This window comes from Caretta caretta, chromosome 10 (assembly GCF_965140235.1).
Source record: "Caretta caretta isolate rCarCar2 chromosome 10, rCarCar1.hap1, whole genome shotgun sequence".
Classification (NCBI taxonomy): Eukaryota; Metazoa; Chordata; order Testudines; family Cheloniidae; genus Caretta; species Caretta caretta.
Window position 1 is genome coordinate 48,154,318 of NC_134215.1, and position 23,307 is coordinate 48,177,624.

Sequence of the window (23,307 nt, forward strand, 5' to 3'; positions counted from 1 at the left end):
ATTATTGTAGCACCTAGCAGCCCTAGTCATAGACCAGGACCCCATTGTGCTACGTGCTGTACAAACCCAGAACAAAAAGATAGGCCCTGCCCCAAAGATCTTACAATCTGTATATAAGACAAGAGACAACAGACGGGTACAGGCAGATGGGGGGAGAACAGGGAAACAATGACACATGACTGGCCGTGAACACCAGTAGACACTTGGATACTGGGAGCTGATGCTCTGTTCTTACAATCTAAGGGAAAATATGGGTGGGATTTAATTATCACGATTAATCACACTGTTAAACAATAATAGAATACCATTTATTTAAATATTTTTGGATGTTTTCTACATTTTCAAATATATTGATTTCAATTACAACATAGAATACAAAGTGTACAGTGCTCACTTTATTTTTGATTACAAATATTTGCACTGTAAAAACAAAATAAATAGTATTTTCAATTCACCTAATATAAGTACTGTGGTGCAGTCTCTTTATCATGAAGGTTGAACTTACAAATTTCAAATTATGTACAAAAAAATAACTGCACTCAAAAATAAAACAATGTAAAACTTTAGAGCCTACAAGTCCACTCAGTCCTACTCAGCGGCGTATTAAAGCCTAGGCCAACAAATTTGCGGGGGGGCAAATTTATAATAGCAGCCAGAGGCTGCTTCCCTCGGTGCTGGTTCATGCCCTCCACTCCCGGCCCCACCCCAACTCCACCCCTTCCCTGCCCCCTCCCTGCCCCTATTAGTCCCCTTCCCCAAATCCCTGCCCCGGCCCTGCCGCTTCTCCTGAACGCGCTGCGTTCCCCCCTCTTTCCCCTCCTTCGCAAACCTGTTTCGCGCACAAGCACTGGCAGGGAGCAGGAAGAAGCAGGTCCCGGCGGCACGCTCAGGAGAGGAGGCGGAGCGGAGGTGAGCTGGGGCGGGAAGCTGCTGTTGGGGGGTGGCAATTATTGCAGTGCCTAGGGGCAGCAAAATCATTAATCCGCCATTGGTCCTACTCCAGCCAATCACGCAAACAAACAAGTTTAGTTTCATTTGCAGGAGATAATGCTGCCTGCTTCTTGTTTACAGGGTCACCTGAAAGTGAGAACAGGCATTTGCATGGCACTGTTGTAACTGGCATTGCAAGATATTTACATGCCAGATGCGCAAAAGATTCATATGTCTCTTCATGCTTCAACCACCATTCCAGAGGACATGCATCCATGCTGATGACAGGTTCTGCTCAATAACGATCCAAAGTAGAGTGGACCGACATATGTTCATTTTCATCATCTGGGTCAGATGCCACCAGCAGAAGGTTGATTTTCTTTTTTGGTGGTTCGGATTCTATAGTTTCCGCATTAGAGTGTTGCTCTTTTAAGACTTCTGAAAGCATGCTCCACACCTCGTCCCTCTCAGCCTTTGGACGGCACTTCATATTCTTAAACCTTGGTTCGAGTGCTAGAAATCTCACATTCATACCTTCTTTGCATTTTGTCAAATCTGCAGTGACAGTGTTCGTAAATCAAACAACATGTGTTGGGTCATCATCTGAGACTGCTATAACATGAAATATATGGCAGAATGCGGGTAAAACAGAGCAGGGGACATACAATTCTCCCCCACGGAGTTCAGTCACAAATTAAGTTAACTTTAACGAACATCATCAGCATGGAAGCATGTCCTCCAGAGTGGTGGTGGAAGCATGAAGGGGCATACAAATGTTTAGCATATCTGGCACGTAAATACCTTGCAACGCCGGCTACAGAAGTGCCATGCGAACGCCTGTTCTCACTTTCAGGTGACATTGTAAATAAGAAGCAGGCAGCAGTATCTCCCGTAAATGTAAACAAACTTGTTTGTCTTAGCAATTGGCTGAACAAGAAATAGGACTGAGTGGATTTGTAGGCTCTAAAGTTTTACACTGTTTTGTTTTTGAATGCAGTTATGTAATAAAAAAAATTCTACATTTGTAAGTTACGCTTTCACGATAGAGATTGCACTACAGTACTTGTATGAGATGAATTGAAAAATACTATTTCTTTTGTTTATCACTTTTACTATGAAAATATTTGTAATAAAAAATAATATAAAGTGAGCACTGTACACTTCGTATTCTGTGTTGTAATAGAAATCAATATATTTGAAAATGTAGAAAAACATCCAAAATATTTAATTAATTTCAATTGGTATTCTATTGTTTAACAGTGCAATTAATCGTGATTAATTTTTTTAATTGCAGTTAATTTTTTTTAGTTAATCACGTAAGTGAACAATTAATCAACAGCCCTAGTAATATCTTTTATTAGACCAACTTCTGTGGGTGAGAAAGGCCAAGCTTTTGGAAGCTCGAAAGCTTGTCTCTCTCACCCCCAGAAGTTGGTTCAATAAAAGATATTCCTTCACCCACCTTGTCTCTCTAACATCCTGGGACTGTCATGGCTACAACAACACTGCACACAAGTATTTACGTTGAGTGGGAAAGATCATCTACCATAATCCTAATGTGACAGCTCACCTATGTGGTTGAAGCCACATCACCATTCACTGGTAAACAGCAGGTCTACTCAGCTAGGACGATTCCTAAGAGAGATTCAAGTACATTTCAATGGCTCTAAGCAATGGGTAAGCAGCCTGCCTCAGGTGCATCTACATGTAACAAAACTGCAACCTGGTTTTCTGCACCTATGCTACCACCAGTAACTGCAAGTTTAGATCAGGCACATTAGTGGTGAAAAACAAGCAAATCTCCAGACCTGCCAGTGTTCAGTCAAAGTTTGCACTTACATTCTTGGTTCCACTGGTGTAGAAAAATGGGTAGCAATGATATAAGCGTAAAAGTGTCTGTAGCTCACTTAGAGCATGATCCTGTGTGATGTTGAGTATCCTTAGATCCCATTTACTTCACTGGGAATTGAGGGTGCTTTCTTGCACCTTACAGGATGAAGCCCTTAAGTGGCATACGTGGTGGTACCTGTAAACTAGTTGACACGTATAAGTTAGCATCTGCTAATGCGAATCTATTCTTAGCCAGTTGTTTGTTCATTTCACATTGTTCTCCTGCTCTTTTTTTTTTTTTAAAGTTCAGACATCCCTTGTTTGTAAAGTGAGGTAATAAAAGGGAATCTCTCTCAGCACAATGTGCTGCTTTGAAACACAGCCAGGACGGTCTGACTTCCAAAGCCCAGGTTCTGACACAAGGAACGTGGCACTAACGTCTCTGCTTCAGTTTCTCCATCTGTAACGTTGGACAATAATTCTTACTATCTCACCAGGGAGTGTTAATGAATTAGCAGATAAAGTGCTTTGAAGATGAGAAGCACATCTGTGCTAATGAATTATTATTAGAGCTGTGTGTATACAGACAAAACTCAGTGGCCTGGATCCTGCAGTAAATTTTGCAGAGGTAGACCACATGGAGTTTGTTGCAAGATCGGGGCCAAAGTTTGATCCAATAGCCTCAGACATTTTCATACTCTTTTGGGTTTGCTTTGTTCAAACATTACCTAGATTGGTTTCAGAGTAGCAGCTGTGTTAGTCTGTATTCGCAAAAAGAAAAGGAGTACTTGTGGCACCTTACAGACTAACCAATTTATTTGAGCATAAGCTTTCGTGAGCTACAGCTCACTTCATCAGATGCATAAAAGTGGAAAATGCAGTGAGGATATTTTTATACACACAGACCATGAAAAAATGGGTGTTTATCACTTCAAAAGGTTTTCTCTCCCAAAGGTGGGAGTGGGGTGGGGGGAGAGAAAACCTTTTGAAGTGATAAACACCCATTTTTACATGGTCTGTGTGTATAAAAATATCCTCACTGCATTTTCCACTTTTATGCATCTGATGAAGTGAGCTGTAGCTCACGAAAGCTTATGCTCAAATAAATTGGTTAGTCTCTAAGGTGCCACAAGTACTCCTTTTCTTTTTGATAATAAGGTATGTAATCAAGATTTATGAGCACAAGCACTGATGGAAACTCTGTCTCCAGATCCCATGTTCAGTTGCCAAAAGAAAAAGTACGAATGACTTTCTGCAAGCGTTTGCAGATCAGAAGAGTTGCATTCAATCAGAGAACAGAAACGTGACCATGTGACCAATTGCTCCAAGGCAATGAATGGGAAATTTAAATAGCAAGTAACTCAGCAAACAATCAAATAATCAAATAATTTTGCAAAGCAGGTACATTTCAGACATTTGTGGCCACGTCTACCCTACAGAGCCTTTTCTGGGCTACCCTTCTAGTGTAGACACAGTGTAAGCCAATCAAAGGAGTTTTTCTGCCAGTGTAACAACACTACCTCTCCGCACACCATTTGCAGCCTCCTTCTGCAGCCTAGATACGTCTCCTTTGGGGGTTTTGTCGGCATAACTGTGTCGGTGGAGGGAGTATTTTTTTTAAATCCCTGACTAATATAGCTCTACCAGTATAAGTTTTAAGTGTAGATCAGACCTGTGACTTTTTCAGATGTTCCACGTATAGGAAAAAGGCAAAGTTAATCAAACCAGGGGGAAATTTTTCAACAGCATAAATAGGAACTTCCTTTTTTTGCCTTTGCAAATCCTCTTCTAACTGGTTAGTTAAGAATTATTTGTTCAGCTCTAATTACTGTTATGATCTTGGATAGTCAGGACAGTTGCTCACTTGGAATTTTTAGATTTTCATCACTTCGGGGTGACCAGATCTAGTTTTATGGGGCTGTGCCAGGGACCCAGACAGTTAAACTAGGAGCTTGACCTGGTTTTAGTGTAATGAGATAGCTGGGTGGCTGAGCACTTACCTATCCCCATTCAGAAGAAGCTCCTGCCTCCTTTCTTCCCCCTCCATATTCTGGGCCATGAGTTGTCTCTGTTTTAGGGCGACTAGTTCACTACGTGTCTGTCTCCCTCTGATGGAACTCTTGAGTGGAGCAGTGCCCAGGAATTCTAAGGCAATAGGGCTGAACTTGCACTGTTAAAAAAGTGTGTGAGGTTTTTGCGCCTGCAATGATTTGCAGTAGTTAAATGATGACTGGTATCATTGCAGGCAAAAGTCAGCCAGTTGGGCTCATGGGGTTAGCCATAACGCCCGAGTTTTGCACTAGCCATTTATTGCAAAGGTAAAACAAAAACAACAAAAATGCAAGCAGCTAGTTTGGAGGCACAAATTGCAATGATTAACAAGGAGGTTATGCCACGTGGATGTTCTTCTAAAAGACATGCTATAGGAATTATTTTGGAGAAATTCTCCGGCCTGTGTGAGACAGGACATCAGACTAAATCACAACAGTCCCATCTGCCCTTGGAGTCTGTGAATCTATAAACCTACCACCATAATAAGAACGACACTCACAACTTTGACACTCCATCAATACAAGAACCCAGCCAGAAAAACCCTGAAACCAACCAAGTAAGCACAGAGTTTACTCTAAAAGGGAAAAGGAGCCAGAGACTCAAAGAAATCCACTGGGGACTTCACTATTGCTGATTGATTTTACATGGGAGGTGCTCAGAGAGTATGGTGCTCGGCAACAGTATGGATCCTTAGAGATAGATCCTTAAAGAGCATGTAGTGCCATGTGGGATACTGCAAATCCTGGGGCACTGTAGATATGCAGCTGAGATGCGCCAGCCTTTCCAATGACTTACTGCCTTGTCTGCTACTTCCAGGCACACACAATTCCATTGGAGACAGTCAGTGTGCCACCCTGCCACAAGTTTCTGTAAATGGGACCTGCAAAGGATTTCTTTTTATTGGATTTGTGCCTGTTTTTTGCTTCTTTATGACGGACCAAGAAGGCCTGAAAGGTGCGTGCCCCTGAAAGCCGGCTTTTCCCCCCACCTACTGGTTTTGTCTTGGAAAATCAGGACTGCTCTATCTGGATTCCCCTGGTTTTGCTGGGGGTCTTATTGTGTGTGCTGATACTTCAATGGAAAGGGCAAAAGTGTTGAATCTTGAACCAAAGGCTTAGCTTACCCAAACTGGCTAATCAGTCATTGACGTTAAATAGGTGCAGTAAATACAAAAGGAAGTGGTGGGACTAGCTCTCCCTTCCCCTCTCAATTACTCAACTTCCGCTATCTTGACACTTGGGATGTCACCACTTTGCTGGCTCTCCATTCATCCTAGCCTCCCAGGGTAGGCAGCACGGAAATTGTTAACGTAAAGACCAAGCTGGGAAAAGCCCCCCAGCCTCTCTTTGATACATCGTAAAGAAAAAAGAAAAGGAGTACTTGTGGCACCTCAGAGACTAACCAATTTATTTGAGCATGAGCTTTCGTGAGCTACAGCTCACTTCATCAGATGTTTACCGTGGAAACTGCAGCAGACTTCATCAGATGTTTACCGTGGAAACTGCAGCAGACTGGTCTGCTGCAGTTTCCACGGTAAACATCTGATGAAGTGAGCTGTAGCTCACGAAAGCTCATGCTCAAATAAATTGGTTAGTCTCTAAGGTGCCACAAGTACTCCTTTTCTTTTTGCGAATACAGACTAACACGGCTGTTCCTCTGAAACCTGTCATAAAGAAAAAGTGTGCACAATCCCAATTAATTTTCCTTCGCGGCTTACCTCCAAGGGAGGGGAGATGCCTGGTCAGTTGGGATGAATAGCTGGGGGCATGTTGCCTGGCAGAAAGGCTAATTAGGGATTAGCAGAGCCCCCCGTTTTGTAAGACAGCTTGTTATGAACCGTTTCTTCCTTCCCCCTTCCATCTGTTAAACCCTCCCACACTGCCAGTTCCGTCAGACACGCCCTCCTCTGCTACTGGATTGCCAAACCCTGCATGTGCTCCCAGTGCCATGTGCCCTTCCTCACACTCAGATGCCACACTCCCTAGAACAAGCCCCTCCCCCACCCCAAATTCATCTCCCTCTTCCTCCCAGCTGCTAAACCCTTCCCTGGCCCTCCTAGAATAAGGTATTGTTAGAGGCCCAAATTATCCCACCAGCTCCCCACACCCCTCCCACCAGCTACACTCCACAGTGATGTGAGAGAGGTTCCAGTTTTCTTTCGTAAAAATAGGGTCTACCTAGGCTAGTTAATGAAGAAGATTCTGCTGTGCCAGGATCAGCTGATACCCCTCCTACTCTTTGCACCAGCCTCCTGGGTAACTCAAAGTGACCAAATTTAAAACCAGATGTTTAAATGCAAACCCATCTCGGATCAACAGTAAGTCAAGGAGCAGTGGGACTTTGAGGGCCTGATTCTTGGTTAACGTATTCCTCTGCTTGGGGAAGGGGACCTGTGACGGGGTGAACTCACCCTGCACTGGACAGGGAAGAGTTAACTCTTCACTGGGGGTACAGGAAGCCACGCCCCAACATTCCTACTGGGCATGCTCCAGGTGTAGCAGCCGTATAAGAGGGAGCAGTCTGGGCTGACTGCTGAAGAGGAAGGATGCTCTTTGCTGGCTCCTGCCCAGGAAACACTGGAGCCCTGGACTGCAGAAGCCAGAGGCGCCAAGACCCACACGGATACCCAAGTACCTGTGGACACCCCAGGGAGGTCTGAGCTACAAGAAGTTGCACTGGCCGAAGAACCCAGAGACGCCGAAGATGCACAGATCGCTGACTGGAGTGACAAAGTGGGAAGTAGCCCGGGGGGACAAACCATTATCTTGAGGCCTGTCAGCATGTTGTGGATGGATCCCCACTAACCCAGTGGTGGACTCACTTGCTCTGCATGGGCTGGGGATGCTCCCTGCACAACTGGTGTTCTCAGGGGGCTGGTTACACCCACTTTACAGCGCTTTGTGCTTCCAGAGTGGGGTAAACTTAGAGCAGCTGAGAAACAGTGTGAGTGAGACAAAAAAAATCTCTGACTATTCTAGATACATTTCTGGGGTGACAATATCCCTAAATCAGTGTGTGGTGAGGGGGGGAATGGGCCCTTTTGTGCTGCTTTATAGTATATTAAAAATATCTGAAAGGGGAATTATTTCTTAAGGTTCCCCCACCCAGAAACACCTAGGTCAGTTTCATTTAGTTCTCCAGTCATCCAGAGAGAAATTCCAGGAAAAATAAAAGATCTGAATTTCTTCTTCTTTTTTTTTAAAGGCAGAAAAATAATGCAGCCCTCTTCATTTGACACAATGAAGCAAAAAAAAATGTCACACACCCACATCACCTTTAAGGAGAAATTATGTCACCTTCCCCTCTCCAAGATTCACCCTTTATTTCAGTGTTCGTAAAGTCTGCAGACGGACATGCAATTATCAGGCAAAAAACTGGAGTCTCTACATTTGAGGATCAATGAACACATCAGAAGGCCCCATGAGGAACTAACAAAACATGAGTAATTAGGACAGAAGGATCAGGAACTGTCTCTAAGAAAATCAGTTTCTTTGCAAGACCTGGAGGCTTAAAATTACAGTGGTAGTTTGAAGGTTCTCCAGTAAGGCTGGTAAATATAAAATATATTCATATAACAGGTTTGATCTTACTCTCATGTAGTTCACTGAGAGTTTTGCCGTTGACTTCAGTAAAAGAAAGGGCAGTTCTGAAATGCTAAATAAAATAAAATATATCTTGTGGCAATTCAATATTAAGGTGGAGAAAGTAAGCACTCCAAAATCAGGATATTTCAAAACATGCAGGACTTAATTCTGCTGTTTTGTGCAAACTCTATGCTGTACAATATCTGTTAATAACAACTAAGACATGAAGATTTACACATTGCAAGGAATAGAGGGATGAAAAAGAACATCTCTATTCTCAGCAGTGTGGCTGAGGTCATGTTGCGAGCTCATCCCTAACTTTTGGAATTTCCTAAATTTAGCATACTCTGCTATTCAGCCTTGATTGGGCATTTGCCCATCTTTTGGATCAATTTCCCCGCTTGTTTTTAATTAAAAAAAAAAAAAGTCAGAATAGTTCAGCTCTCAGAGTTTACAAGCTTATAAATTCATTTAATGTCAGCTTGCTGCTTTCTTGAACTCCGCCATTCCTGATGTAGGCCTCTTAAGCCCAGCCTCCCTTGGCTGTGAACAGATAGCATCCCTGGACCAGATTCTCATCCTCACCCTGAAGAGAGCCACCTTTCCACTCCATCAGTCCCGGGGCAGTCTGGGGCCAAACTGGCCCTTGGTGTATTTTGGGGCAGCCTATGGCAGGCTGTCCCACAGGGGTGGCTGCCCCAGCCAGGGACCACTAGAGAGCTGTGTTCTACCCTATATCCGACACACTCAGATTCTTCTGCCTCCCTGGGATGTCCACTACATGGAGAGAGGGGTGAATGGGGGTACAGAACTATGCTGGGTCTGCACTGGGCAGTACCATCAGAGCCGGGAGGGGACAAAGTAATTGGCCCTATGCTTCTGAGGTCTCCTCTAAAAATCCACACCTGGTAATCTGCATGAGAAAAATGACTTTGCTAATGACAGGTGGCAAATCTTCTGCCAATAGTTGGGGTCCATCCTCTCCCATCAAATTCTCTAGACAGGTTCCCAAAGTGCATATATCTGAAAAGAGGAAGAGACATTGATCATTGATAAGGAAAATTCAGTTGATCACATTTATCAGCTGAGCAAAAGCTGTATCACACACCAAATCATCCCTTCCATAATTATTTTATTGGTTTCTCATCTGAGCAATAAAAAAACATAACCATAAGCAGAATGGTGGTTATTAAAACGAGAAGCAGAATGGTCTATTGGATAGGGCACTGGACTGAGATTTAAGACACCTGGGTTAGGGTGACCAGATGTCCCAATTTTATAGTAACAGTCCTGATATCTGGGGCTTTGTCTTATAGAGGTGCCTATTACCCCCCCACCCTCTGTCCCAATTTTTCACACTTGCTGTCTGTTCACCCTAACCTGGGTTCTGTTCCTGGTTCTGAGCTGCTGTGTGATCATGGGCAAGTCTCTTTCCCCTCTTCCGTCTCTTGTCTGCTTGGACTATAAAGGAATCTCACACTATGCTTTAGTACTGCACCTAGCACAATGGAGCTCGGATCTTTGCATTACCGCAGTGCAAACAATAACAAAACAAGATTTTGTCTTTTAAGAGTAAATGCAAAACATTGCCAGAGATTGGAATGTCCAATCCAATGTTTTTAAATTTAGTTCTTAATGACAGTTGTCTTTTCTTGGCTTGTGTTTAATGAGCAATATCCAGGGAAATGCACTCTGTTCAGAGCCCTTGAGAAAGAATTATTACTACCACTAATTATTTTGCAACTAAAGGTGTACCAGGCTCTGGAACAGAACAGAGAACATTGCTTTCAGACAGAGGCTGAGGATGGAGTTTCCAAAGCCATGTGAGGGAGTTAGGAGCCAGCTCCCATCAGATTTCCAGGGGATCTGGCGCCTTTGAGAATTCCAGTGGAAAATCCAGTCCATGTTTGACAAAACAAGGATCTGTGACTGATCCAACAGGACTTGGGGCTGGTTAGTAGCTGCCAATATCAGGGTCTTTGTAGGCTCAGTCTGTGACCCTGGATGCCGAGAAGGAGTTCCACTTTAGTTTTAAATATAGCAGCAAAAAGAATAAGTGAGTCCTCTTGTCAGGGGTTCTCCTTCACCCCAATGCTATTCCAATACATCCTGCTTGCTGAACTGGGCTTGATTCAGAGGGGCCTGGCATGGAGGAGAAGGAGTCCTTCCCCTAGGCCTTGGAGTAGCAGGCTGGTGCTACCATGGTCCTGATTCCTAGCTCTCCACATAACAGCAGATCCACCAGCCCTGCCAACGCTCTTCCTCTGATCTGCCTCCTAGCCCTGCTGTGTAAGGGTGGGCCGGAAGCTTCCTTGGACCTGGGCTGCAGGGCGTGTGGTCTCCTCCAGTGTTTCTCACCCTGTGCCATGGAGCCACATTGTTCATACTGGATCTGGGGCTCTCCACAGCCACCCAACAAGGTCCAGCATTCACGGCACCCGCATATGACTAATGTGGAGCTTCCCCATCCTTGTTCCCAGCCAACCTCCTATGCCTTACACTGCCTCTTTAAATGCAACTCCTGAGAGAGGAGTCTGAAAGGGGGCTTCTCATGAACTTGCTGATGCCTTCAGCAATCTCTAGGGGCTTTAGGCCAGCGGCCTCCAAAGCACAGACTTGGTAATCAGGGCTCACCTGCAATCAGGAGCTGTACACAGCTCTGGTACATCTGCCCCAAGTGGCCAGCTTAATCAGGAGTGGGGCTGGAAAGTGAAGTTTGAGGATGGAAATGAACAACTCCTAGAGCCACTTGAGCTGGCAGGTGCATCTAGCAGGTCATCTAGCCCAAATCCTCCTTGCTGGGTCAATTTCATTGTCCCTAAACCAGATGTAACGATGATGCATCTGGTCTGATTTCCAGGGTCAGCGATTCCACAGCTTCCTTGGACAGCTCGTTCCATCACTGAGCTACCCTCCTAGTTAGACCATTTTGTTCTCTTTAATATTAAGCTTCATTTCACCCATGCTGCCCCTGAAGCTCATTGCTGCTTGTTCTGCCCTGTTGACTAATGAGAATAATTGGCCCCTCTCCTCGTTAAAGCATCCCTTTATGTAGCTGTAGACAATTACTGAATTTCCCTTCTGTCGTCTAGACTCTAGGCTGAGCCTGCTCAGTTCTCATCACCTCTCCCACAGGGGCCAGTTTCCAAATCTCTAGCCATTCCTGCTGATCACCTCTGACTCTCCCTCCAATTTGTCTGTCTTTGTCCAGATGCAGTGCTGAACAAATGCTGAACAGGATACTCCAGTGGAGGCCTGATCAGCGCTCAATGGAACTGATTACCTTGCTTATTTGACACACACTTATTAAATCAACCCAGTGTAGCATTTGCTTTTTATGCAACTGTATTGCATTGTGGGGTCATGCTGTTTATCATTCTCCATCCTCCCTGGATTCTATGCTGTGTAAGTTCTTAGACCATGCTCATTACCGTAGTATGTGAGCACCTTCCAGTAGAGAATTACTTAAAGTGAGTACCTCTGCTGGGCGTGTAATGGAGTGTCTGATTTCGGTAGGTTATTTTTTGTTTCTGTTTTTCATTTAAATACACATGTTGCTGTGTATTTGTGGTAGAGAAGGCAAGGCCAAGGAAATGTACTTTGCACTGAGTGGAAGATGATGAGATTTGGGATGGTCCTTAGCTCCTGGGGGAGTTTGTTCTACAGTCTTGGCCAGACCCTGACAAAAATTCTCTCTCCTGCACAGACGAGCTTTGTTGAGAGTCCTGTTGTGCCCGAGAAGCACAGTTGTCCCCCACAGTCTTTGTCCCAGAGCTTTAGGCAGTCTTTTAGATACCCAGGACCCGTGGAGAGCCTTAATGATAAGGACTGTGACTTTCATTTGATATTCTATGGGACGCCAGTGTAGAGAGCAGAGGCCAGGTTTGGTGTGCCCATAGCTGCTTGTATTGCCGAGGAGACCTAGTGCAGTAGTTGGTACTAGTTGGAGTTTCCAAAGTGCTGCAGGCTTCATGCCCAAGTACGTTGCATGGCTGTAGTCCGGCCAAGAGGTGACAATGGGGTGAATAACTGAGACCAGGTCATCATCTGCCAGAATGAGACAGAATCTCCTAGCCCGCTGGAGATGGCAGAGAGCGTTACCTGTGGAGACTGCAATGCAAGAGCTTAGCATCAGCAAGAAATCCAAGAGCACTCCCACACTGTGGACAGAACTGACCAACTGTGGATCATTTCAACCAAAGGGGTGGGAGTGCAGCCGCTAACTCTTCACAGTGCTTTAAGGCGGGAGGGATAGCTCAGTGGTTTGAGCATTGGCCTGCTAAACCCAGGGATGTGAGTTCAATCCTTGAGGGGGCCATTTAGGGATATGGGGCGAAAATTGGGGATTGGTCCTGCTTTGAGCAGGGGGTTGGACTAGATGACCTCCTGAGGTCCCTTCCAACCCTGATATTCTACGATTCTATGATTCTCCTCTGCCCACCAGCACCACCTGTCTTGCATGGCTTCGGCTTCAGCCAGTGGTTCTCCAGATTCTTCTCTGCGGGGCTGCCGCCATGTCAGGATCTCTTGTCACCATTCCCCCCCATTTGGTGGCCCTGACCCTGCCAGCTGGTGCTTTGCCTACGCGTAGTCCTTCCTGCAGGAACCATTTCATGCTGTTCTTTAGTTAAATCTAACCTTCCTGATTTCAGCTAATTACACTGACCTGTCACAAGGGTGCTTCCTTTTAATCCTGTCTCCAGAGTGTTTGTGGGGCTCCAGCTTCATAGCCTCCATGCATTTGATTTATGCCTTTTCCAGTCCAGCTTCCAAGCTGTTAAGTGTTGGTCTATAATGCAAAACTATCAAGGCTCTTTCCCTTAAGCCCTTAGCCACAGCAAATCGCCAAAGAGCACAGACCGGGACTGAACGGGGTCTGTGAGGAGGCAGCGTTGGTTCTCCTGGAGCAGAGAGAACTTGATTGTGGGAGGAGCTATATCCAAGTGGCCAATCAGCAGGGACTTTTTTCAAAGGCTTAACTTTTAGTCCTTGAGGAAGCTTGTTAGCATGAGAGAAAAGCAAAGGTGAAATCTTCAGCTGGTTTAAATGGTACGAGCTTCAGTGGAGCTGCAGCTATTTACACCAGCTAAGGATTGGATCCCAAACACGTAGGAGCCAAAGTTCTGGCTCACAAGACAGTCGTGACAGGCCAGATAAATGGGCTCAGAGATAGAATATGAAATGTAAGGATCCAAATTCATCCCTGCTGCGACCTTCCTCGAGTCAATAGAATTACAGCTGGGATGAAATGGGCCAATTGTAGCTAAGGCTCTGTCCAGGTTAAGAAACAAGTCATGTTAAAACATGAGAACTAGCACATTTTAGTAGCATTTAGCTAACTGTGTAGACAGAGCAAGTGGTAATTTAACACCTGTTAGCTGATTGAGGTGAACCCTCCTCTGTAGGGCCAGCTACCAGGTTCTAAACACACACCTGTTTTCCTAGTGTAGACATAGCATAAGTGTGCAATGATACATGCAAGTAGAAATAATGTGAAAGCTAAGTGTAGTTTAAATGGCATTGCATTAGTTAGTATGGTAGAAGAAAAGGATCAGGTGTATTGATAGTCAATTTTTTAACAATCCATGCAGCATGTAGCAGCAGCAAAGATGACTAATTGGCTTTTGACTCCCATGGAGGGATGTTATATAAAAGTCTAAGGGATATTACACGCCATTCCCATTCCGAGGTGTTGACAAGAGCACACCTGACAGAGTTTCCATTTTGATCACCTAGTTTGACCTGAGGTTGATATGAACCCATGACGTGGTAGAGGAAGGAGACTGGTAATACGAGATAGAACCTGACACCCATTCTGTTCGCCTTGGGTTTCGGTTCTTAGAGATACTGGCCCAAATCCTGGTTCCACTAAAATCATTTGCACCAGCTGGATCTCTCCCAAGAGATCCATAAGCGTTAGGAGAAGGTTCCCCTTCCCTTGTGAAGTGTGCTGACAAGGAAATCCTGAGGCAATGTCGCTGAAGGCACGCTGAAGGCAATGCCGGGCATGTACTCATCTACCACCTCCATCCAACAGGATCCCTGTGTTCTACAAACTATGTACTGGACCAGAAGCTTAAAATTCCCCCTCTCCTGCTTAACAATGGGTTCCTGTAGAAGATGACTCTCCCTGCAGGAGAGGGGGAATTTTAAGGTTACAAACTCCTATAATCACACAGTATAATTTTAATAGTTGTAACAGGGCCTAGATCTTGCAATAAGCTCTCTGAATAAATCACTTCACGTGCCACTGAAATGCAGCCACTTCCGGGGTGAAATGTGGCAACGGTTAGACAGCTCTCAGCAGTAGGGCATGCCACTTTAGGAGAGGAAGTGATGAATATTGTATCCAACTGGAGCTGGAAGGGAATGTAAAGGAGGGCAGAATGTAGCTGTCGAATGGGGAGCATGGCCAGGAGTCCAAGTTACCAACATGTTTATGCAATTAAACCCTTGAATGACACCAGAGCTGGTCCCAAAAAACCAAAAGTAGTTTCACAAACAAATTTGAACCTGATTGTTTCAAAAACTGTTCAGTGCAGCACTGTGGTTTGGGTTTTATTTTAATGTTTGTGACTTGTTTTTTAAATTAAAATATCAATCAACAATTTTTATTTACTGACAAATTGGGTTTTTTGGTAAACGAAAATTGTACTTTTTTTTAAAAGGCACACTTTTTCATTTAAAATGTGGACAATGCTGACTTTTTTTGCAAAACATTTTGATTAAAATAAGTGTCATTTTTTGATGACAAATTTTAATTTTAACAGTTTTGACCAGCTCTAGCCAGACACGCTTCTGTTTGTAGATTGTTTTTTTTTGTTTTTAACCTGACAAGCATCTAGAAGTGGACTTGTGTTTCTCTGGAAGAGGGCCAAGAGTCATTCCTTGCCAATTTAGGCAGTAGAGTCTCTATCATTTAAGTCAAGCCTGGATGTCTTTCTAAGAAAGATGATCTAACTCACCCACAAGTTATGGGCTTGATGCAAGAATTATTAGGTGAGGCTCTCTGGCCTTTGTTATGCAAGAGGTCACACAAGATGATCATAATGGTCCCTTGTGGCTGAAGACAGAGATGGGGTGGCATGGTGGCCTAATGGTTAATGCTTGAGCTGAAATTTGGGTTTGATTCCAAAAGTAACAGACTCTCTTCCCAGACTGACAGGGTGTTGGGAGCACCATGGCAGCACCTCACTAGAGAGGGAACTCTTCCCATAGTCCAGGGAGAGGGTGATATATTTCACTATTAGTATCATCATTATAGAATTGTAGGACTGGAAGGGACCTTGAGAGGTCATCTAGTCCAGTCCCCTGCACTCCTGGCAGGACTAAGTATGATCTAGACCATCCCTGACAGGTGTTTGTCTAACCTGTTCTTAAAAACCTTCAATGATGGAGATTCCACAACCTCCCTAGGCAATTTGTTCCAATGCTTAACCACCCTGTTAGGAAGTTAGGAAGTTTTTCCTAATGTCCAACCTCAACTGCCGTCACTGCAATTTAAGCTCATTGCTTCTTGTCCTATCCTCGGAGGTTAACAAGAACAATTTTTTTCTCCTTCCTCCTTGTAACAACCTTTTATGTACTTGAAAACCGTTATCATGTCCCCTCTCAGTCTTCTCTTCTTCAGACTAAGCAAACCCAATTTTTTCAACCTTCCTTCATAGGTCATGTTTTCTAGACCTTTAATCATTTTTGTTGCTCTTTTCTGGACTTTCTCCAATTTGTCCACGTCTTTCCTGAAATGTGGTGTCCAGAACTGAACACAATACCCAGTTGAGGCCTAATCAGCACAGAGTAGAGCGGAAGAATTACTTCTCGTGTCTTGCTTATAATGCTCTGCTAATACAGCCCAGAATGAGGTTTGCTTTTTTTTTTTTTTTGCAACAGTTTTACACTGACTCATATTTAGCTTGTGATCCACTATGACCCCCAGATCCCTTTCCGCAATACTCCTTCCTAGGCAGTCATTTCCCATTTTGTATGTGTGCAAGTGATTTTTCCTTCCTAAGTGGAGTACTTTGCATTTGTCCTTATTGAATTTCATCCTATTTACTTCAGACCATTTCTCCAGTTTGTCCAGATAATTTTGAATTTTAATCCTATCCTCCAAAGCACTTGCAACCCCTCCCAGCTTGGTATCATCTGCAAATTTTATAAGCATACTCTCTATGACATTATCTAAATAATTGATGAAGATATTGAACCGAACGAGACCCAGAACTAATCCCTGCAGGACCCCGCTCAATCTGCCCTTCCAGCATGACTGTGAACCACTGATAACTACTCTCTGGGAATGGTTTTCCATTCAGTTATGCACCCACCTCTTAGTAGCTCCATCTCAACTCCACTCTCCTCTTCTGCAGGTTGGCAATAGATGTATTGATTCCCGGGTGGGGAGAGCTTCAGGAGTTGTACAGTTTATCCTCACACACAGGATCAGGCAGAAGAAGATGAGATGAGATTGAACAAGCAGTCCCGGAGGTAGTTCACTGAACAGTGCACCCAGCTAAAGGCAAGCCCAGGGTCCTGCACAAAGCAGCACTCGTGAGCCACGTCACTGCTTACAGTGCAGGAGCCATTCGCAGCATTCCTTAACCACAACACAAAACCTACATACACTTCTGGGGGGGTGGGGAATAGCATGTCCAGGGCCAGAGAGAGGATGTAAGAAAGACTCTGAAAGGGATGGTGGATGCAGGAAGGGCCTGATGCAAAGCCCAGTGGAGCTGGTGGAAAGATTCCCCTTGACTTTGTTGGGCTTTATATGCAGCCCTAGGGTGTGGTGGGACGGTCTCCTAGAATACGTGTTTCAGGTATGTTGTAAGGGCCGGAGCCAAGTGTCTGGTGCCTGGAGCGCCTTCTGGTTCCGTGTTCTCCAAAGGAAGAAAACACCTACGTTACTGGCTGTGTTGACTTTAGCAGGAGGAGGAGCACTAGTCAGAAGCTATTTACTTTGTGACATCTGCGATCCTCAGAGCCCTACGCATCAGTCAATCAGAGGATTGGATTTTCTTGCCAGTGGCCTTTTAGAACTGCCCCGACACCTTTCATCCCTGCCACTCTGGGATTCACTCCTGCTGGGTGCTTTCAGCTCCATTGGCTCCAGTCCTTTTGCAGGACTGTCTCATGCAGCCAGATCTCTCCCCCTCTTGAGCACAGATGATGCTTCTCAGTGTGTGCCTAAAATGCTACAATTCTTGCTAACTTTAGCACCTTTTAGCACCGTCTGGGCTGCAGCTGAGCAAACACTTCAGTGGCTGGCACTGAACCATTGTTTGTTTCAAAGGGACGGCATTCACAAGGGAGACTCTGGTTAGATGAGATCCTCCTTTTCCCCAGAATCAGTCACTTCATAATGACACTGCTGATTATTATTTGCATTTCAACAGCCTCCAACAGAGAGGATGGCCCCACTGTGCTAGGTGCGGTACAAACACACAGTAAGGCCAGTCCCTGCCCTGGGGGGCGTACTGTCTAAATGGACAAGACAGAGGGGAGACTGAGGCACAAAGCCCAGGAAGTGATTTGCTCATGGTCATGCAGCAGAGCAGTGGCATGACTAGAACCTAGGTCTCCCAAAGCCCAGTTCAGTGCCCTGGCCACATGCTCAGATAGTGAAGAGGGGTGTTGAGCTACCTAAATGCTGAGCCCACCAGCTCTGCCAGCAGCCAGCCAGGACTAGGTAGACACACTGCCTGCTCACCTGAGGACTATGCTTTGGATGGCAGGTCCACTCCCACTTCTCAACCAGGCAGGAGAAAGGAGACATGCTCTGTTCAACACGGAGGGTCCCCACGCCCGGCCCCTGGAAGCGAATTAAATGGCATCCTAGAACCCCGCTGGCAGTCCACCCGCTCTGATGCGATGGGCACGGCTCCTGTGCTAGACCCCTCAGCTGTAGTTGGGCTTTTTATCTTCTCTTGCCGGCTGTAGCACTTTGTACACGCTGGGACCAAGGCGCCCTCCATTACATGCAGCCTTCCCCGTTCTCTGGCCACTGTTGCGGTTTGGCTCTGGCCTGGCTGTTTGCGGCTGCTCTTCCTGTTTTGGTGACCCCTGCAAATTGGACCAGGGTGGAATTCCCCCCCAAGGCAACACCTGAAGCCAGTGGCTAGAGGGGCGCTTGGATTTACTGAACCTGGACGGGCGATAATAAGCCTCTGGCCACCCTACCGGTTCTGGAGTGAAGCTCAGATAGCAAGGAGAGCTGCAGAGGTGTAATCGCCGTGATAGGAACAGCTCCGCAGACCAGCTAGACATGCTCGATAGACCTCTGCCAGTCCACCACTCGCTGGGATGGAAACAGACTCCCTTGCCTCCACACCTTCCCCCCATCATGGGGAAAATCCATTGCAGTCAGCCCCTGCAGGGGAGATGGAAAGAAATGCAATTTGCCTAGGCCCGTATCAGCAAACAGATTGACAGTTGCATCTTCTTCTCTCTGTCACAGACTAATGCCCTCCGGCCCCTTACCCAGTTAGATTGCTGCTGCAGCCTTCTTCCTGGTTTGGGGTCTAACCATGTCACCCGCTTCTTGGTATCCCTCCACCGGCTCCCCCTTCTCCACCGCATCCAACACAATCTCCCTGGAGGGAGCAAGTGTGCCCTCGTGCGCGGAGCAGTGGATGGCCTCGGGAGAGCTGGATTCTATTCCCAGCTCTACTCCTGGGCGACCTTGGGCCGGTCACTTCCCATCGCCAAACCTCAATTTCCCCAGCTGCAAAAGGGCAGCAGTGACCCTGCCCGCCTGTGGGGAGCACTTTGAGATCTGCTGCTGAGAAGTGCCAGGTATTATAGTGATTTCACTGCCAAGGCCCTTCAGAGCTTAGCTCCTGCTGCCTATCGCCTCATACATGCCACCACAATGTCCCCTCCTGCCTCCACCCTGCCAGTGATGACAGCCGCTCTCACGCATCAGTCTGCGCACAAGTATTTTTGCCCTTTCTTCTGTGCTGCCCATTTGGCACGGAAGGAGCTCCTCAAAAGTCCACAGCCACCGCCCTGTCCTCATTAAGACTCCTTTCTGCTGGGATGCTTACTAAACACTCTAGGCAGCTGGTGTGCAATGACCCCTGCTAATCATGCTGATTGCAGTTGGCTCACCGTCCACTCAGGCTTTCCACATGCGCTTTTAGCCACCTACTCTACCCTCCTGCCATGTCCTTCCTACAGTAAGCTCTTTGGGGGCAGGAACTCTATGTGCAGCCTGTCCTTGCATAACAGGGTGCTGCTCCCAATTTACAGCCCCCAAGGCAAATGATACAATGCAACCAGTCTGCAAACTTTGCCAATCAGAGTAGAGAAGGAGGATGCACCTTCATGTGCAGCGGGAGTCAAAAAAGCGAACAGAATGTTGGGTATTAGGAAGGGGATAGATAATAAGACAGAAAATATCCTATTGCCTCGATATAAATCCATGGTACGTCCACATCTTGAATACTGCGTGCAGATGTGGTCGCCCCATCTCAAAAATATGTATTGGAATTGGAAAAGGTTCAGAGAAGGGCAACAAAAATTATTAGGGGTATGGATCGGCTTCCATATGAGGAGAGATTAATAAGACTGGGGCTTTTCAGCTTGGAAAAGAGACAACTAAGGGGGGATATGATAGAGGTCTATTAAAATCATGACGTGTGGAGAAAGTAAATAAGGAAGTGTTATTTACTCCTTCTCATAAGAACTAGGGGTCACCCAATGAAATTAATAGGCAACAGGTTTAAAACAAACAAAAGGAAGTATTTCTTCACACAACGCACAGTCACCCTGTGGAACTCTTTGGCAGGGGATGTTGTGAAGGCCAAGCCTATAACAGGGTTCAAAAAAGAACTAGGTAAGTTCATGGAAGACAGGTCCATCAATGGCTATAGCCAGGATGGGCAGGGATGGTGTCCCTAGCCTCTGTTTGCCAGAAGCTGGAAATGGGCGAGAGGGGATGGATCACTTGATGATTACCTGTTCTGTTCATTCCCTTTGGGGCACCTGTCGGAAGACAGGATACTAGGCTAGATGGACTTTTGATCTGACCCATTATGGCTGTTCTTATGTTCTGGGAATGTTGCCTATCACAGAGGAAGGTTTAACTGATCAAATACATGAATCTTATCAACGTGTAAGGTGCACCTGTTGCAGCTTCCAGGGATAAGTCCGGATGGAATCCCTCCAAGCTCTGAAGGGGAGTCTCTTCTACTCTGTTCCGGCTCCCAGTAAACTGCTGCACCCAAGTGCAACAGACTGTGATCGGAGTTCAGCTGAATGTCACCATGAGGATGTGCCCCTGACTGGTCCGTCACCCTGATAATGGTGGATTTTGGAACCCTCCAGAATTGGGGCATTTGGTGACAGCCACGAGAATGTCTCATTCGTTCTCCCGCCAATACCACAGCTTGTGTCCATCCCTACCAAATATCTGACAATAAAACCTGGACATGGCCATGGACGCAATCCCCTCTCCTCCACGCACACACTTAAAATACAACTTCCAGAGTGTGCTGCTGTACTCCTCCCACAAGGCGTGCATGTATCTTTAGGACCACAGACTGTTACTTCATATGACTGTATGGCCGTGTGGTTATATAATGGATACAAGATATTACATGGACCAAGAGGAGAGAGCACATTTGTGAAGAAGTTAGCTGGGTTCCTCTGCAACGTCATAGCTGCTCTGAGCGTGCAGCTTTCACCATGTGCCCCTCTCAGCGATTGCTGCTTCATTGGTCCATCAACTCTTGGCTTACACCTTCCTTAGGACACGGCTGGATATATCTATTTGGGCAGCTCCACTTTGAAGGCTGGATAATGCATGTCCTGGCATCCTCTGAAGCTCCAGCTCTCAAAAGAAGTGTTCAGTAGCTCAGCAGATGTATAGTACCTATAGATAAAGGAGTTTCCCACCCATACAGGTTCAGATCAGTGAATTGTACTATTTCACCAGACTATATTAAGTGCATGGAGGAATTCTGCTGCTCATAAGTTCTGGGGATTGCGAAAGGCTGCTGGGAATCCACAGATTCAAGCTTCTACAGGGAGTTTATCCCCCAAAGCTGGTGGAGATTTTATTTTAGTAAGTAAATCGTGCAACAATTGTCCCTCGTGTTGACACAGCTGCTGCAAACCAGGGAGGAAGCTGCCCCAGCCCTTCCAGCTGTCTCAACGCTCCCATACACAAGCCTTCAAGAGGCTGCATCCCAACCCAGCGATGCCCCCACTTGGGCTCCATCCCACTGGATGGGGCTCGACCCTGTCGTCTTTTCCTCAGTTAGATTTCAGAATTGACTATCCCTTTCCTGCTCCAAGCTGCCCCCTGACTTACAAGGGTTCATTCTTTTCCACATGGAGCAGAGTGGAATCAGCGGAGCCGCGTGATGCGTATTTACAGCAGCCTTAGAGTGGGGTCACCGTCTGATTCTGGGAGAAAGGGCACTGCGCGGCCACACCATTGCTTGTGTCTATACATTCAACAGTGTCAGTCCCGCTGCTGACAAGGAGAGAAATGTTTCTCTGCCACGAGGGAGGCAAAGGCTGCATTTCACAGCAGGAAGGATTATAGCCATGAAAGGTCTTTTTTAGCACAAGGAAAGCCCTCTCCTACAGCAGTTGTAGTCAGCAGGTCTGCAATGTGCAAACAGCTGCATGGCAACTGCTGTGTTACCTCTGGCATCACAACAATCAGCTGTTCAGCACTGTCTCGCAATCGGAGGGCTAGATCCTGCCTTTGACTGCCAGGGCCAGTTACTGGGGGGCAAAGCACGACAGGAGCATTTTCTCCCCACCACCAGCAAGGCAGAATCCCTACAAGAGGGTGTGGCTGATAGGCAAGTTACTGACAAGAACTGCTGGAAAGGGGGCATGGCCAAGAGCCCCTCTGGTAAGCACACAAGCTGGTGTCACATGCTCGCCAGGAGTGCACACGGCTCTTTTAAAAAAAGAGGACAAAACGCAGGAGTGCGCGACCTACCGAGCAGTGACTGGCCTGCCCTGGCAGGACGGGTCCTGTAACCACTGCATAACCAGCCTTGCCCTGCGGCCTCCCACCCTCAACAACAAGGGCAGCTAGCAAGGAGAAAACCCCAACGTTTCTGTCCCATTCTGCACAGACACTTACGAAAATCAGCGGGCAGGAGGGATCAATCAGCACAGGTGCTCTTGTGAAGACAACATTTCCTTGCTCCCATGCATCGTATGGAAAGAAAGAACCATCTAGTTCACCAGCAACCCTTCCAGAAGCAGGGGCTAGAGGGAGCCATGGCCAGGAAAGGGGGAGCAAAGAGAGCAAGGGGGAATAGATCAGCTTTGATGGGGTGCACATCAAACCATGACGTGTGGCAGGAGGCACTTGGTAAAATTCTTGAAATGAATTGAAAGGAAGGTTAGGATGGTTTCCCTGCCTCTGACATTTTGCCCCATCCCTGTCCATCTTCTCTGCAGCACATGTACAGCTGGGACGCAGGGGTTATTACTGGCTAGGGAAGCCTGTTGTTGGGACTCTGGGTTAAGATATTGGCAGTCAGTCACTGCCATGACACCTCTGGTTTTCTGGCTAACATCCTATGGTCTGAACACTGCATGGAAAATGTTAAGGCCCAACATGACTGTATATCTTACAGACACCTCCAGTCACTCACACTTCACTCTTGTGCTGATCACAATGTGATCAGAATGGATCTCTCTCGCTAGCCACCTAGCTCGCAGTCACCCATCTAGTTTCCTCTCTAGTGGCCTTATTCTGCCTTTAGCTACCATTACATGTGCAGCTCCCACTGGCCTTACGGGGAATGGTGCTTGTATACAGGAGGGAAGAAAATGGCCCAAATGTTCAAAGTGTGCATGCTTCTGTCCATGTGCAATCCCTAGTGTGCACACACAAGGGATATGCACATACCCATGCGGGCACTCACACCATGTGCATTGC